The sequence below is a fragment of the Balaenoptera borealis genome, assembly GCF_965194805.1.
Source record: "Balaenoptera borealis genome assembly, chromosome: 4".
NCBI lineage: Eukaryota > Metazoa > Chordata > Mammalia > Artiodactyla > Balaenopteridae > Balaenoptera > Balaenoptera borealis.
The window spans coordinates 114,528,953-114,541,432 of record NC_138861.1 but is presented as its reverse complement, the minus strand read 5'-3'; positions in this window follow the sequence as shown (position 1 = coordinate 114,541,432).

Genomic DNA, 12,480 nt, shown 5'->3' with positions numbered 1-12,480 from the left:
GCATACACAACACAGCACACACAATGCACAACACAATACATATAACACACAACTCACAGCACACAACACAGCATACGCAACACAACACGGCACAGCACACACAACGCACAACACAATACATATAACACACAACTCACAGCACACACAACACAGCATATGCAACACAACACAGCACACACAATGCACAACACAATACATATAACACACAACTCACAGCACACACAACACAGCATACGCAACACAACACGGCACAGCACACACAACGCACAACACAATACATATAACACACAACACACAGCACACACAACACAACACAGCATATGCAACACGGCACAGCACACACAATGCACAACACAATACATATAACACACAACACACAGCACACACAACACAACACAGCATATGCAACACGGCACAGCACACACAACGCACAACACAATACATATAACACACAACACACAGCACACACAACACAACACAGTATACACAACACAACACGGCACAGCACACACAACGCACAACACAATACATATAACACACAACTCACAGCACACACAACACAGCATATGCAACACAACACAGCACACACAATGCACAACACAATACATATAACACACAACTCACAGCACACACAACACAGCATACGCAACACAACACGGCACAGCACACACAACGCACAACACAATACATATAACACACAACACACAGCACACACAACACAACACAGCATATGCAACACGGCACAGCACACACAATGCACAACACAATACATATAACACACAACACACAGCACACACAACACAACACAGTATACACAACACAACACGGCACAGCACACACAACGCACAACACAATACATATAACACACAACACACAGCACACACAACACAGCATACGCAACACAACACGGCACAGCACACACAATGCACAACACAATACATATAACACACAACTCACAGCACACACAACACAGCATACGCAACACAACACGGCACAGCACACACAACGCACAACACAATACATATAACACACAACTCACAGCACACACAACACAGCATACGCAACACAACACGGCACAGCACACACAATGCACAACACAATACATATAACACACAACACACAGCACACACAACACAACACAGCATACGCAACACAACACGGCACAGCACACACAACGCACAACACAATACATATAACACACAACACACAGCACACACAACACAACACAGCATATGCAACACGGCACAGCACACACAATGCACAACACAATACATATAACACACAACACACAGCACACACAACACAACACAGTATACACAACACAACACGGCACAGCACACACAATGCACAACACAATACATATAACACACAACACACAGCACACACAACACAGCATATGCAACATGGCACAGCACACACAATGCACAACACAATACATATAACACACAACTCACAGCACACACAACACAACACAGTATACACAACACAACACGGCACAGCACACACAACGCACAACACAATACATATAACACACAACACACAGCACACACAACACAGCATATGCAACATGGCACAGCACACACAATGCACAACACAATACATATAACACACAACACACAGCACACACAACACAACACAGTATACACAACACAGCACACACAACGCACAACACAATACATATAACACACAACTCACAGCACACACAACACAACACAGTATACACAACACAACACGGCACAGCACACACAATGCACAGCACAATACATATAACACACAACACACAGCACACACAACACAACACAGTATACACAACACAACACGGCACAGCACACACAACGCACAACACAATACATATAACACACAACACACACAACACAACACAGCATATGCAACACGGCACAGCACACACAATGCACAACACAATACATATAACACACAACACACAGCACACACAACACAACACAGTATACACAACACAGCACACACAATGCACAACACAATACATATAACACACAACTCACAGCACACACAACACAACACAGTATACACAACACAACACAGCACAGCACACACAACGCACAGCACAACACATACAACACACAACTCACAGCACACACAACACACAACACACAGCACACACAACACAGCATATGCAACATGGCACAGCACACACAATGCACAACACAATACATATAACACACAACACACAGCACACACAACACAACACAGCATATGCAACATGGCACAGCACACACAATGCACAACACAATACATATAACACACAACTCACAGCACACACAACACAACACAGTATACACAACACAACACGGCACAGCACACACAACGCACAACACAATACATATAACACACAACTCACAGCACACACAACACAGCATATGCAACACGGCACAGCACACACAATGCACAACACAATACATATAACACACAACACACAGCACACACAACACAACACAGCATATGCAACATGGCACAGCACACACAATGCACAACACAATACATATAACACACAACTCACAGCACACACAACACAACACAGTATACACAACACAACACGGCACAGCACACACAATGCACAGCACAACACATACAACACACAACTCACAGCACACACAACACACAACTTCCAGAACACAACACAGCACACACAACACATGACAAAGCACACACAGCACAACACACACAACACAACACAGTACAGCACACACAACACAACACAGTACAGCACACACACAACACAACACAGCACCGCACTGCCAGGCATTCCGGCAGCACTCAGCTGTCTCTGACCCGGCCTGGAGCTCCAGCTGCCTGCGTTGATGGGAAGAACGCGTCCCAGTTTGCCCTGGATGGCCCCTGTCCGTTTTGCCTGCATTTGGCCCATGGGATGCAGTGACGTGACGTCATCAGCCTGGCCCCAGCGGGCATTTCAGTTTTCAAGCCCTATTAAGTAAGGGGAAAAGTGGGTGCAGGAAAAAAATCAATCAGCCCATGGTACCTTTCCCAACAGAATGATTCTGCACATTTGCAAAATGTTCTCCCGGAGCGAAGATTGGAGTTGATCCACTCATATAAACTTGCTTTGTCCTCTCCCTCGCCAGGTTTTATTCCCCAGCACCAGCTGGCCTGCACCACAGATATCTGCTGGGACCACAAGCAATTGCAGTACGACCCTCACCCCTCACTGCCCCTCTCCCTGCCAATCCATCCACTGCACCGCAGAAGCCTTCCTAACATGGCATAGCACCACCCCTCCCCAAAGACCCTCGCTGGCTCCCCCGTGCCCAGAAGATGAAGTCTGGGTTGCTTAGCCTCACACCCTGAGCCCCCTGGGCCCTGTGCTCACCTCTACAAATGCATCGGCTGCCTCTCTCACGAGCTTCTCCTGCTCTATGTCACACCATTTTCATTTGCAATTTTTCTAACATCTACATACCAGGCTCTGTTCTAGGTGCTGGGGATACAGCACTTGCTCTCATGAAGCTTATATTCCAGTGCAGGGAGACAGATCAGTGATGGCACATAGAAGGGGCTCCATAAATGTTGGTTCACTGATGGTCACACCAACCCTCTGAGTGGGAACCATTGATGCAGTTTCACAGGTGAGGTGAGTTCTCAGAGAGGGTAAGCAACTTGCCCAAGGTCACACAGCCAGGAAGTGGCAGAGCTGGGATGTGAACCCATGTCATCCGATGACAAAGCTCTTAAGCACTGCCCCTTCCAGCCTCCCATGACTGGATGAGAGACTGACCCTGGTTATTAAAAAAAATTCAGGAAAGACTAGAATGAGAATCAGCTTCTCAGGCTGATTTTTTTAAATAAAAATATTTACTTTTTTCCACTTAATCTTTTTTAAAAATTTTATATTGGGGCATAGTTGATTTACAATGTTGTATTAGTTTCAGGTGTACAGCAAAGTGATTCAATTATACATATACATATATCCATTTTTTTCAGATTCTTTTCCCATATAGGTTATTACAGAATATTGAGTAGAGTTTCCTGTGCTATACAGTAGGTCCTTGTTGATGATCTATTTTATATATATTAGTGTGTATATGTTAATCTCAAACTCCTAATTTATCCCTTCCCCCCCATCTTTCCCTTTTGGTAACCATAAGTTTGTTTTCAAAGTCTGTGAGTCTGTTTCTGTTTTGTAAATAAGTGCAAAAAATGGGCAGAAGATCTAAATAGACATTTCTCCAAAGAAGACATACAGATGGTCAAAAAGCACATGAAAAGATGCTTAACATCACTAATTATTAGAGAAATGCAAATCAAAACTACAATGAGGTATCACCTCACACTGATCAGAATGGCCATCATTAAAAAGTCTACAAACAATAAATGCTGGAGAGGGTGTGGAGAAAAGGGAGCCCTCCTGCACTGTTAGTGGGAATGTAAATTGGTACAGCCACTATGGAGAACAGTATGGAGGTTCCTCAAAAAAACTAAAAATAGAGCTACCATATGACCCAGCAATCCCACTCCTGGGCACATATCCGGAGAAAACCATACTTTGAAAAGATACATGCACCCCAGTGTTCATAGCAGCACTGTTTACAATAGCCAAGACATGGAAGCAACTTAAATGTCCATCAACTGATGAATGGATAAAGAAGATGTGGTACATATGCACAATGGAATATTACTCAGCCATAAAAAAGAATGAAATAATGCCATTTGCAGCAACAAGGATGGACCTAGGGATTATCATACTAAGTAAGTCAGAGAAAAATAAATATCATATGATATCACTTATAGTTGGAATCTAAAAAAATGATACAAATGGACTCAGGCTGATTTTTAAAGCCCAGAAGTTGTTCCTGGGAGATTTTTGCAAATCCTTCGAAAGCTGTAAAGCATTGTCCTCCCTCCACGTGGCATTGTGATTTACAAGGCACTTTCCCCCGGGTCCCCATTTCACCCCCAGGGTCACAGGGTCACTGTGCAGTTATTACAGAAGAGGCATTCCACACAGAGAGATTATTGGATTACATGACTCTCCAAAGTCCACCCGCTGGTAAATTTGGGGCCCGGGATCCAAGCAAGGGTCTAGCCGAGTTCTGTGCTCATTCTCAGATGCTCTCTGCCTGCCCGCCTTGCAAGGGGGTCTCTGGAGGGCGGTCACAGTCTCCCTCAGGTGGAAGAGAATTAGAAACATACAGGGTTTCTCGTCCTTTATAGAGCACGTACTCTCTGCCGACTTTGCTATAAGTACTTTGCACAGATTCACTTGCTAAATCCTCAGATGTGGGCAACACTATTACCCCCAATTTACAGATAAGGAAACCAAGGCCAGAGAGGCTGAACTACTTGCCCAAGGTCACATATCTGAGAGCAGAAGTATTTTTCATCTCTCTTCCGTGCCAATCCATCTTCTGTTTTGCTGCCAGTGTGATCTTTCCAAAATCAAAATCTCATTATTTCCTTACTTGAAATCCTTCACGAGTTCTCCATGACACCCCCAAATCTGCAAGCTCCTCATCGGGACATTCCAGACCCTCTGAGCTCTGCCCCCCTGCACTCCCAGCTGCCTGCACACACACAGCATTCCTTTTGCCTGGAGTTCCCTTCCCTCTTTGGCGTCTGGAAAACCACAGTGGGCTGGGTTTTGTGTTTCCTCTGGACCTCCCGGCCCACACTTCCACTCCTTACCCCCCTCACCTCTGCTTAAGTGTGATCTTCCCTGAGCACCCATATGAAATAGCACCCCATTCCTTCCCTACCCCTGCTCGACTTTCTCCGTGACATCTGTATTCATCCAGGGCACCATCTACGTATTTGCGTAATACCATTGTCTGAACCTGATGGGACCACAAACTCCTCGAGGCCCCGGGCATATTGAGCCACATTTGCCGAATGGGTGAATGTGCCCACAGTGGTGGTTCTCAGAGTGGGGTCCCCCGGCCAGCAGCATCCACATCACCTGGGGACCTGTGGGGAATACAGCTTCTCAGGTCCCACCCTGAACCGCTGAGTCAGAAACTCTGGGGCAGGGCTCCTGGGATCCGCAGGGCCTCCAGGTGATGCTGATCTGAGTTTGAGAATCCGGACAGAAGGCTTCTCTGAACTGATGAGGGGTCCACATGCTTAATTCGGGCTGACCTGAGTCTCCGCCCTTCAGCCCGACAGCGTTCTCCAGAGGAGTGAGGTCTCCATGTGCATTCAGGACTGGCAAGGCTGTAGCCAGCTAGGCAGCTGTCCGGGGGTACCAGCCCTTGAGGGGTGTTGAAGTGCTACTGGACACATGACAAACTGGAAAAGGTTGTACTTACCAGACCCCCTGGATGGGATCCTGTGTGGAACTGGAAGGAACGGATTGATGAACCACTGAGGCTTGGTGTGCACGCCTAGGGGCATTCGGCAGGCGCAGAGCCAGGTCGGTGACCAACTGTCCCTGTTTCCCCGGGATTGATGAGTTTCTCAGGACTCTGGACTTTCAGTGCTAAAACCGGGAATGTCCCAGGCAAATGGGGACAGTTTGTCATCCTAAAACCTAGCGCTACGTGGGCTTCTAAGAATCTGAGTGGATGCTACAGCCATGCCTACCACTGGCACTCATCTCTGCACCAGCTCCCAGGCTCCAGCTAAATAAATCTTGGACAAGTCATTTGGTGCTACTTCAAATCCATGATCTTTATTAACCTACCCAAGGCACCTCTGTGTCTCGGTCTAGTCTTGATGTTTATGTTTTAAAAAGATCCTGTCTTAAAAGTATGCACTTAAGAGTATGCATGGTAATTCCATTACCATGCATTTCAAGAACAGGCAAAATCTACTTTTAGTGACAGAGGTCAGAATAGAGTCACATGGGGGCCTGAGGGAGCCTCCTGGGTGCTGGAGAAGCCCTCAGTCTTGATTCAGGGGGTGGAGAGACAGGCCTGCACACGTATAAAAGTTAGTCGAGCTGCCCACTTAGTATCTGTATGTGTCACTGCTTATACGCCACACCACGATAAACAACGAAGAGTAAGGTTTGAACCTGGAAATTTTACTTTTTCTGATACAGAACTTAATGTGTTGCAGAGAATCCGAGAATTGGAGGATAAACTGGAGGTCCAGAAGCGACATCTGAAAGAGCTGGAGGAAAAGGTGAGTGGTGTGAGCTCAGACCACCCCCTGGGCTTCTCTCCATGAGTCGCTCACATGGAATATTCTCTTCTCCTGTCAGTTTCATGAAACCCAAGGAATGGGCTCTGTCTCCAGCCCTCCCTTCTCTGCCCATGTCCCCCAAACTGGCAGTCCAAGAAATAGGTAGCCCCATCAAGTACTTTTCTAGGGAAGAAAAGTACAGTCTGGGATCAACTGTGTGTGAGGGAGGAGGGTGGTGTCTTTTTTTTTTTTCCACAAAAGACCTTCTGGTGAAGCCCCCTGACACTACCTCACCATCTTTTGTGAGCCATAAACCAGCCACAGACATTGGACTTATTCACCTTAAACGACATATATGCCCAAAACCAGTGAGTGTTCTTGGAAGTCCCCTCCCTCCAGCAGGAAGTACGGCTGACACCCAGCCCCATTGTCTCCCTACGGTTATCACCATTTTAAGGGTGAGAACGCTGAGCCTGAGAAAGATTCAGACACTTGTCCATGATCCCACAGCTGGAAAGGGATACCCGGGGTCTCCAGGGAGGTCACACCAGTGCCCCCGCCACACGCTGTTGGTCCAGACGGACAAATGAGTCCACACATGCGGCATCTTTGTCAGGGCACTTACCACTTCCTGTCCATCCACTAGCTTTTATTCATCTCTTTATCCAAGACAGTTCTTGCCACAGAATAGGGCATCAGCAAATGTCTGCAGAATGAGTAATAGATGAGTAGAGAGAAAACCCACAACTGCACATTTTATATCGCAGAGGTATGCTCACATGTGGGAACAGGTGAAGGGCTCTGACCCCATCGGGGTGGTCTGCTGGGGACAATGTGCCCCAGGAAGCTTGAAGGGTGATGTGCTGTCACCCCGGGGCAGCAGATGGAGAAAGGGCGTTTCTGGGCTTCAGGTATCTGAGGCTGGTCTTTGGAGAGAGGAAGCCGTCTCATTCCATGGACAGAGTGGGTTCAAAGTCATGAAAGCCACCAGAGAGCAGATTTAGGGCTATCTACAAAGGGGATGACAGCCCGCTCTGTCTAGAGGGAATCAAACACAATGGCCCAAAGAGACAGAAGAGCTCTTCAGATGGTACACCAGCCTTCTCTCCTGGGAGTCAGCTATTACACAGGTTCATTCACCTTCCCGGCATCTTCCCATCTGCACCTGGAGCCCTGGGGCCTCCCAGCCTGCACAACCAGCAGGGGGGCAGCAGAGGGTCATGGCTGGAGGATTTGGGCCAGTTCTCCTGTCGGCGCCCTGGAAATCCCATGGAAATTCGGTCTAAGCAGATTCCTAGAGTCCCCATCTGCTGCATGCCATCCCCCCTCCCCAGCTTCCAAGGTTATTTTGAGGAGCCGAGGGGATCTCAAGGATACTTCAAGGATTTCCCCGCAGGCACTATTGGCCTGGGCTGGTGGAAGAATAACTCCAGCCACCATGGTCAGTGGGCAGGAACTCTTTCCCTGCCACACTCCACAGGCTGGTCTTGGCAAGGACCTCCCCTTCCCCGGGCCTCAGTTTCCTCATGGAGAACATGAAGAGCTAGGTGATTCTAAAAGCCCCTTCTAGCTCTAACTTCCAATGATTCTAAATTTTCTTTAAAATTTGGTGGCTGTCTGTTTGGATTTTCATTTTTTCAATAACAATTTAGAGGAGCTATTACCTTGATTTGGAAAAAAATAATGAATTATTTTCAAAAGCCCAGGATAATGTTCAGACATGTTTCACCTAATCACCAGCAATTCTTTTTGAATAAAGCAAGTAATAAATAAACTAAGGGAAAAAACTCTACTCTCAAACTGACCTGTATAATTCTTCATTCCCTTAAAGCCATTTTTTTCCGCAGTTTTTTTCTTTTTAAAGTAGACTAATCAAATGGCACTAAAGATTTTAAACAGTGGAATCTCTTGGGAGAGTGGGCCCTGTCACAGATGGTATAGGGGCCAGCCTGCAGGTCAGACTGGATGACCTGTGACCTGGGTGGAATCTTCCTTGATCCTTGTATGCATGTCACACCTAGCCTTTGGTGGGACCATCAGCTATGACTATTGGAGAGTTCTTCCTCTATATATACTGTCCTGCCAGTTTCTTCAAGAAAGTCACACCTCTGCACCAAAAAGCCCTGGTCCATGGTGTACATCTCCCCTGTCTAAATTAGCCAGATGTTTGAGGACTGTGTAGGGACAACCCACCCTGGGTGAGACATCCCATAGAATGGGTTTCTCAGGTGAAATCAGCTCCTAAAGCCCACTGACTTCCTGTTTCTCTTTCCAAACCCAACCCCAGTGGTGTAGTTCTTGTGAAATGCTGTCATTGAGTTCCATACTACATATCTTACATCTTTTTTTCTTTTCTTTTTTTCCCCCTCATTTTCTTTTGGTCTTATTTTATAGTTTTTGTTCCTTTTTTTGTTTTTCTCACTAGCATTCATTCTGTGGCCTTGATGACTTCAGTGAGCCAAGAACTCGGGTTGGTATCCTTTCATTTTCACTGATAAAAATGACTTTTCTAAAAAGGAGATTTCCTCCCAGCTCTGACTGTAACATTCCTTTAGGTGCCATGGAAGGTGGCCTTGTGGTGGATTGGTCCTCGTCAGGCTCACTGGCCCCGGGGCATCCGGGGGTCACTGGCGAGTTCCACCCCTGAGAGGAAGATCAGGGAGCTCTCTGTGAATAAGATCGGACAATGGGGACCTGGTTGTCCCCCTGTTGTATTTTATCTTGAGAAGGCAGTTGTGGCTTTTTCCAAAGGTTCTTTCTATTTTGGCTTTGGTTTTTGGTGCTCTCTATTGCCTGTGGGACAGTAAATTCACCGTAGGGTCCAGATCAGAGTGGGCTTCTGGGATCAGGGGTCTGCAGGAGTAGGAGGCTGATGGGCAAGTCCATGACCTGCATACAAAATGCCCAGGAAGCCTGTGTAAAGAGCCCAAGCTCCTTGCCTCTCCCCTACCCCCTGCCCTGGACCCCAGGCCTGGTTTTGATGCCATCCTGGCAGCTGGTCCTTCTCTGATCATTGGACCCTGCGTGTCTCATCCTGAGTTCCTTTGGAACCCAGGCCTCCCCCATTCTCCCTGTTCTGAGTGCCCACCATGGACTGGGGTCTGCCAGGGCCCCTAGAGTCTAGAATTCTGCTGCTGAATCCAGCCCAGGTGAGGGCCCTGTGAATTCTGAGGATGCCCACAGCCTACTAGCCGCCTGGACCCCCAGGCTGAGCTCTGACACTGTGTCCCTGACTGATGTCCTTGTGGATACCCTGAGCCCAACCCCTGCACACAGGGCTCTTCCTTGGATCCTCTGTGCCCCGGTCCTAGGACAGCGCTTGGCACATGGTTGATGCTCATTCCGTGCTTGTGCAGCAAATAAAGGAATGATCCCAGCTCTGATCAGACTGGGGGTGGGGGTCGCCATAGTGGGTTGGGGGTGGGTGCTGCCATAGTGGGTTGGGGGTGGGTGCTGAGAGACAGGCCATCTGAACCCTATTTCCTCGCTCCCTGGATTGTCGGGGAAGGTCCCTCAGTGGGCTCAGCTGGAGAGTTCAGGACAGTGATGGGAACAGGTGAGGGCAGATAAGCCAGGGGCTTCCCCAGCCATTCTCACCCTTGGTTCTTGTGTCATTTCAAATTATTTTTTAATTTTCCAGGATAGAAAAAGAGCTTATGGAATAAACTGAGTCCTATGGCAAACCCAACCCCACTCAAACCAAAATTCAACAGCAAAACAAGCTATTCCAAGCCCAGAGACTGAAACCAGAATTCACAGATACTACACGACAGCTTGAACGGGAGGCATTTAGGATCTATGGCTGGGTCCTGGCTGGGCCGAGCTGTAGGAGCTCTGCAAGGATGATGGGGAATTTGTCAAGCTCAGGGCCACATCCAAGTCCCCACTGTGGCACCTTCAAGAGCCCGAGGGGCAGAGACCTGAATACCAGGAAACTAAGTGCAATTACTAGAAATAGATTGATTGGAGGGCCGCTGCACTGTCTGGGGACAGACTGCATCCTTGTCCCTGCACAGCATGCCTCCCCTAGCTGTGGTGTGTGCGCCCGGCTAGACACTGACTGTGTACATATGTCTCCATGAACTGTGCCGTGTGCATCCTGGAGTCTATCAGCCAGAGTGACTTGCAAATGTCCCTGTGATCTGAACCCAAAGTCAAGCCCCAGTCAACAAAACCCTCCAGATCTGTGTGCAGCTGAATTCAGCAGCTGATGGCCAGAGAGAGAGGGCTGGAGCCTCGCCCATTGTGGACAGTGGACCCCGGGACCTCAGATTTACAAGGGGGAAGCCACAGGCTCCATCACTCTTGAAGGTGAAAGTCCCAGAGCTTGACTGCACCTGGGCCATTGTAGATCAAGGATTGAGAGGTGGACAGCGTCCCCACCTAGACCACACTCGGGCTGTCTCACATCTGGGTGGTAATTTGCAAGGGGCTGGCAAGGAAGAAATGCTGGGTTGTGGAGTGATCCCTGGAGCACCCGCGGGAAATGAGGCTCCTTCCGCAGTCGTCTGAGACCAGGTCCACTTTCTTACAACCTCGGAGGAGGAGACAGCCATTCCTGATCCCAGGAGACCTGCCTCTGCACCAAGCCTCCCAGGAGAATGGATTGGGTGGGGCAGCCGAGGAGGCCAGGACACCAGCTGGTAGAAGTCAAGCCCAGGAGCAAATCCTGGAGAAGAGAAGTTACTTTTGGATGTTGTTGCTGTTGTTATTCTAGGGTGAGCAGGTGGGTGGGGGAGCATCTCCAGGAAAAGGCACCTGCTCATATGACTGATCCCTCCCAAACTTTCGGAAGGAAGACGTTGGGAATCAAAATAGATCAAGTGAAATGGAAGGTAGTGAATGTGAAGGAAAGGACAGCTGCATCTTGTTGGAAGGAGCAGCTGAAGGCAAGGATGGGTTGATCCCAAGGACGGAAAGATTCATTGCTCTGTGTTTGTTGGGCTGCAAGAGCAATCCTATAACTTCTAGTGAGAATAACCTTTGGAGAAAACTAAAATGACTGAAATTCAGGCTACCAAAGGAATCAAGGAGGGCAGGGAATCCAACAGAGGAGCTGAAAGTTCTCAGAAGGATAAACCCAAGGATGGAGAAGGACATGGAGCTCAGCACAGAAGGGGCACCCAACCAGATGGAGAGGGATATTCAAACCAAACCAAAGGATTAGGGGGCTCTAAGAAAACACACACCCAAGACAGCTGAGAAGTGATCATTCTCTTTTGAAATCTAAACCCAAAGCGCCACCACCGCAGCCCCCATGACTTTCCCACATCTGATAACCAAAAGCAAATGAACTGATGTCTTTGCTTGAAAAAAGCAGGCATCTGAGAACTCCAGGCAGCAATGGGAATGTGGAACCATGCAGCA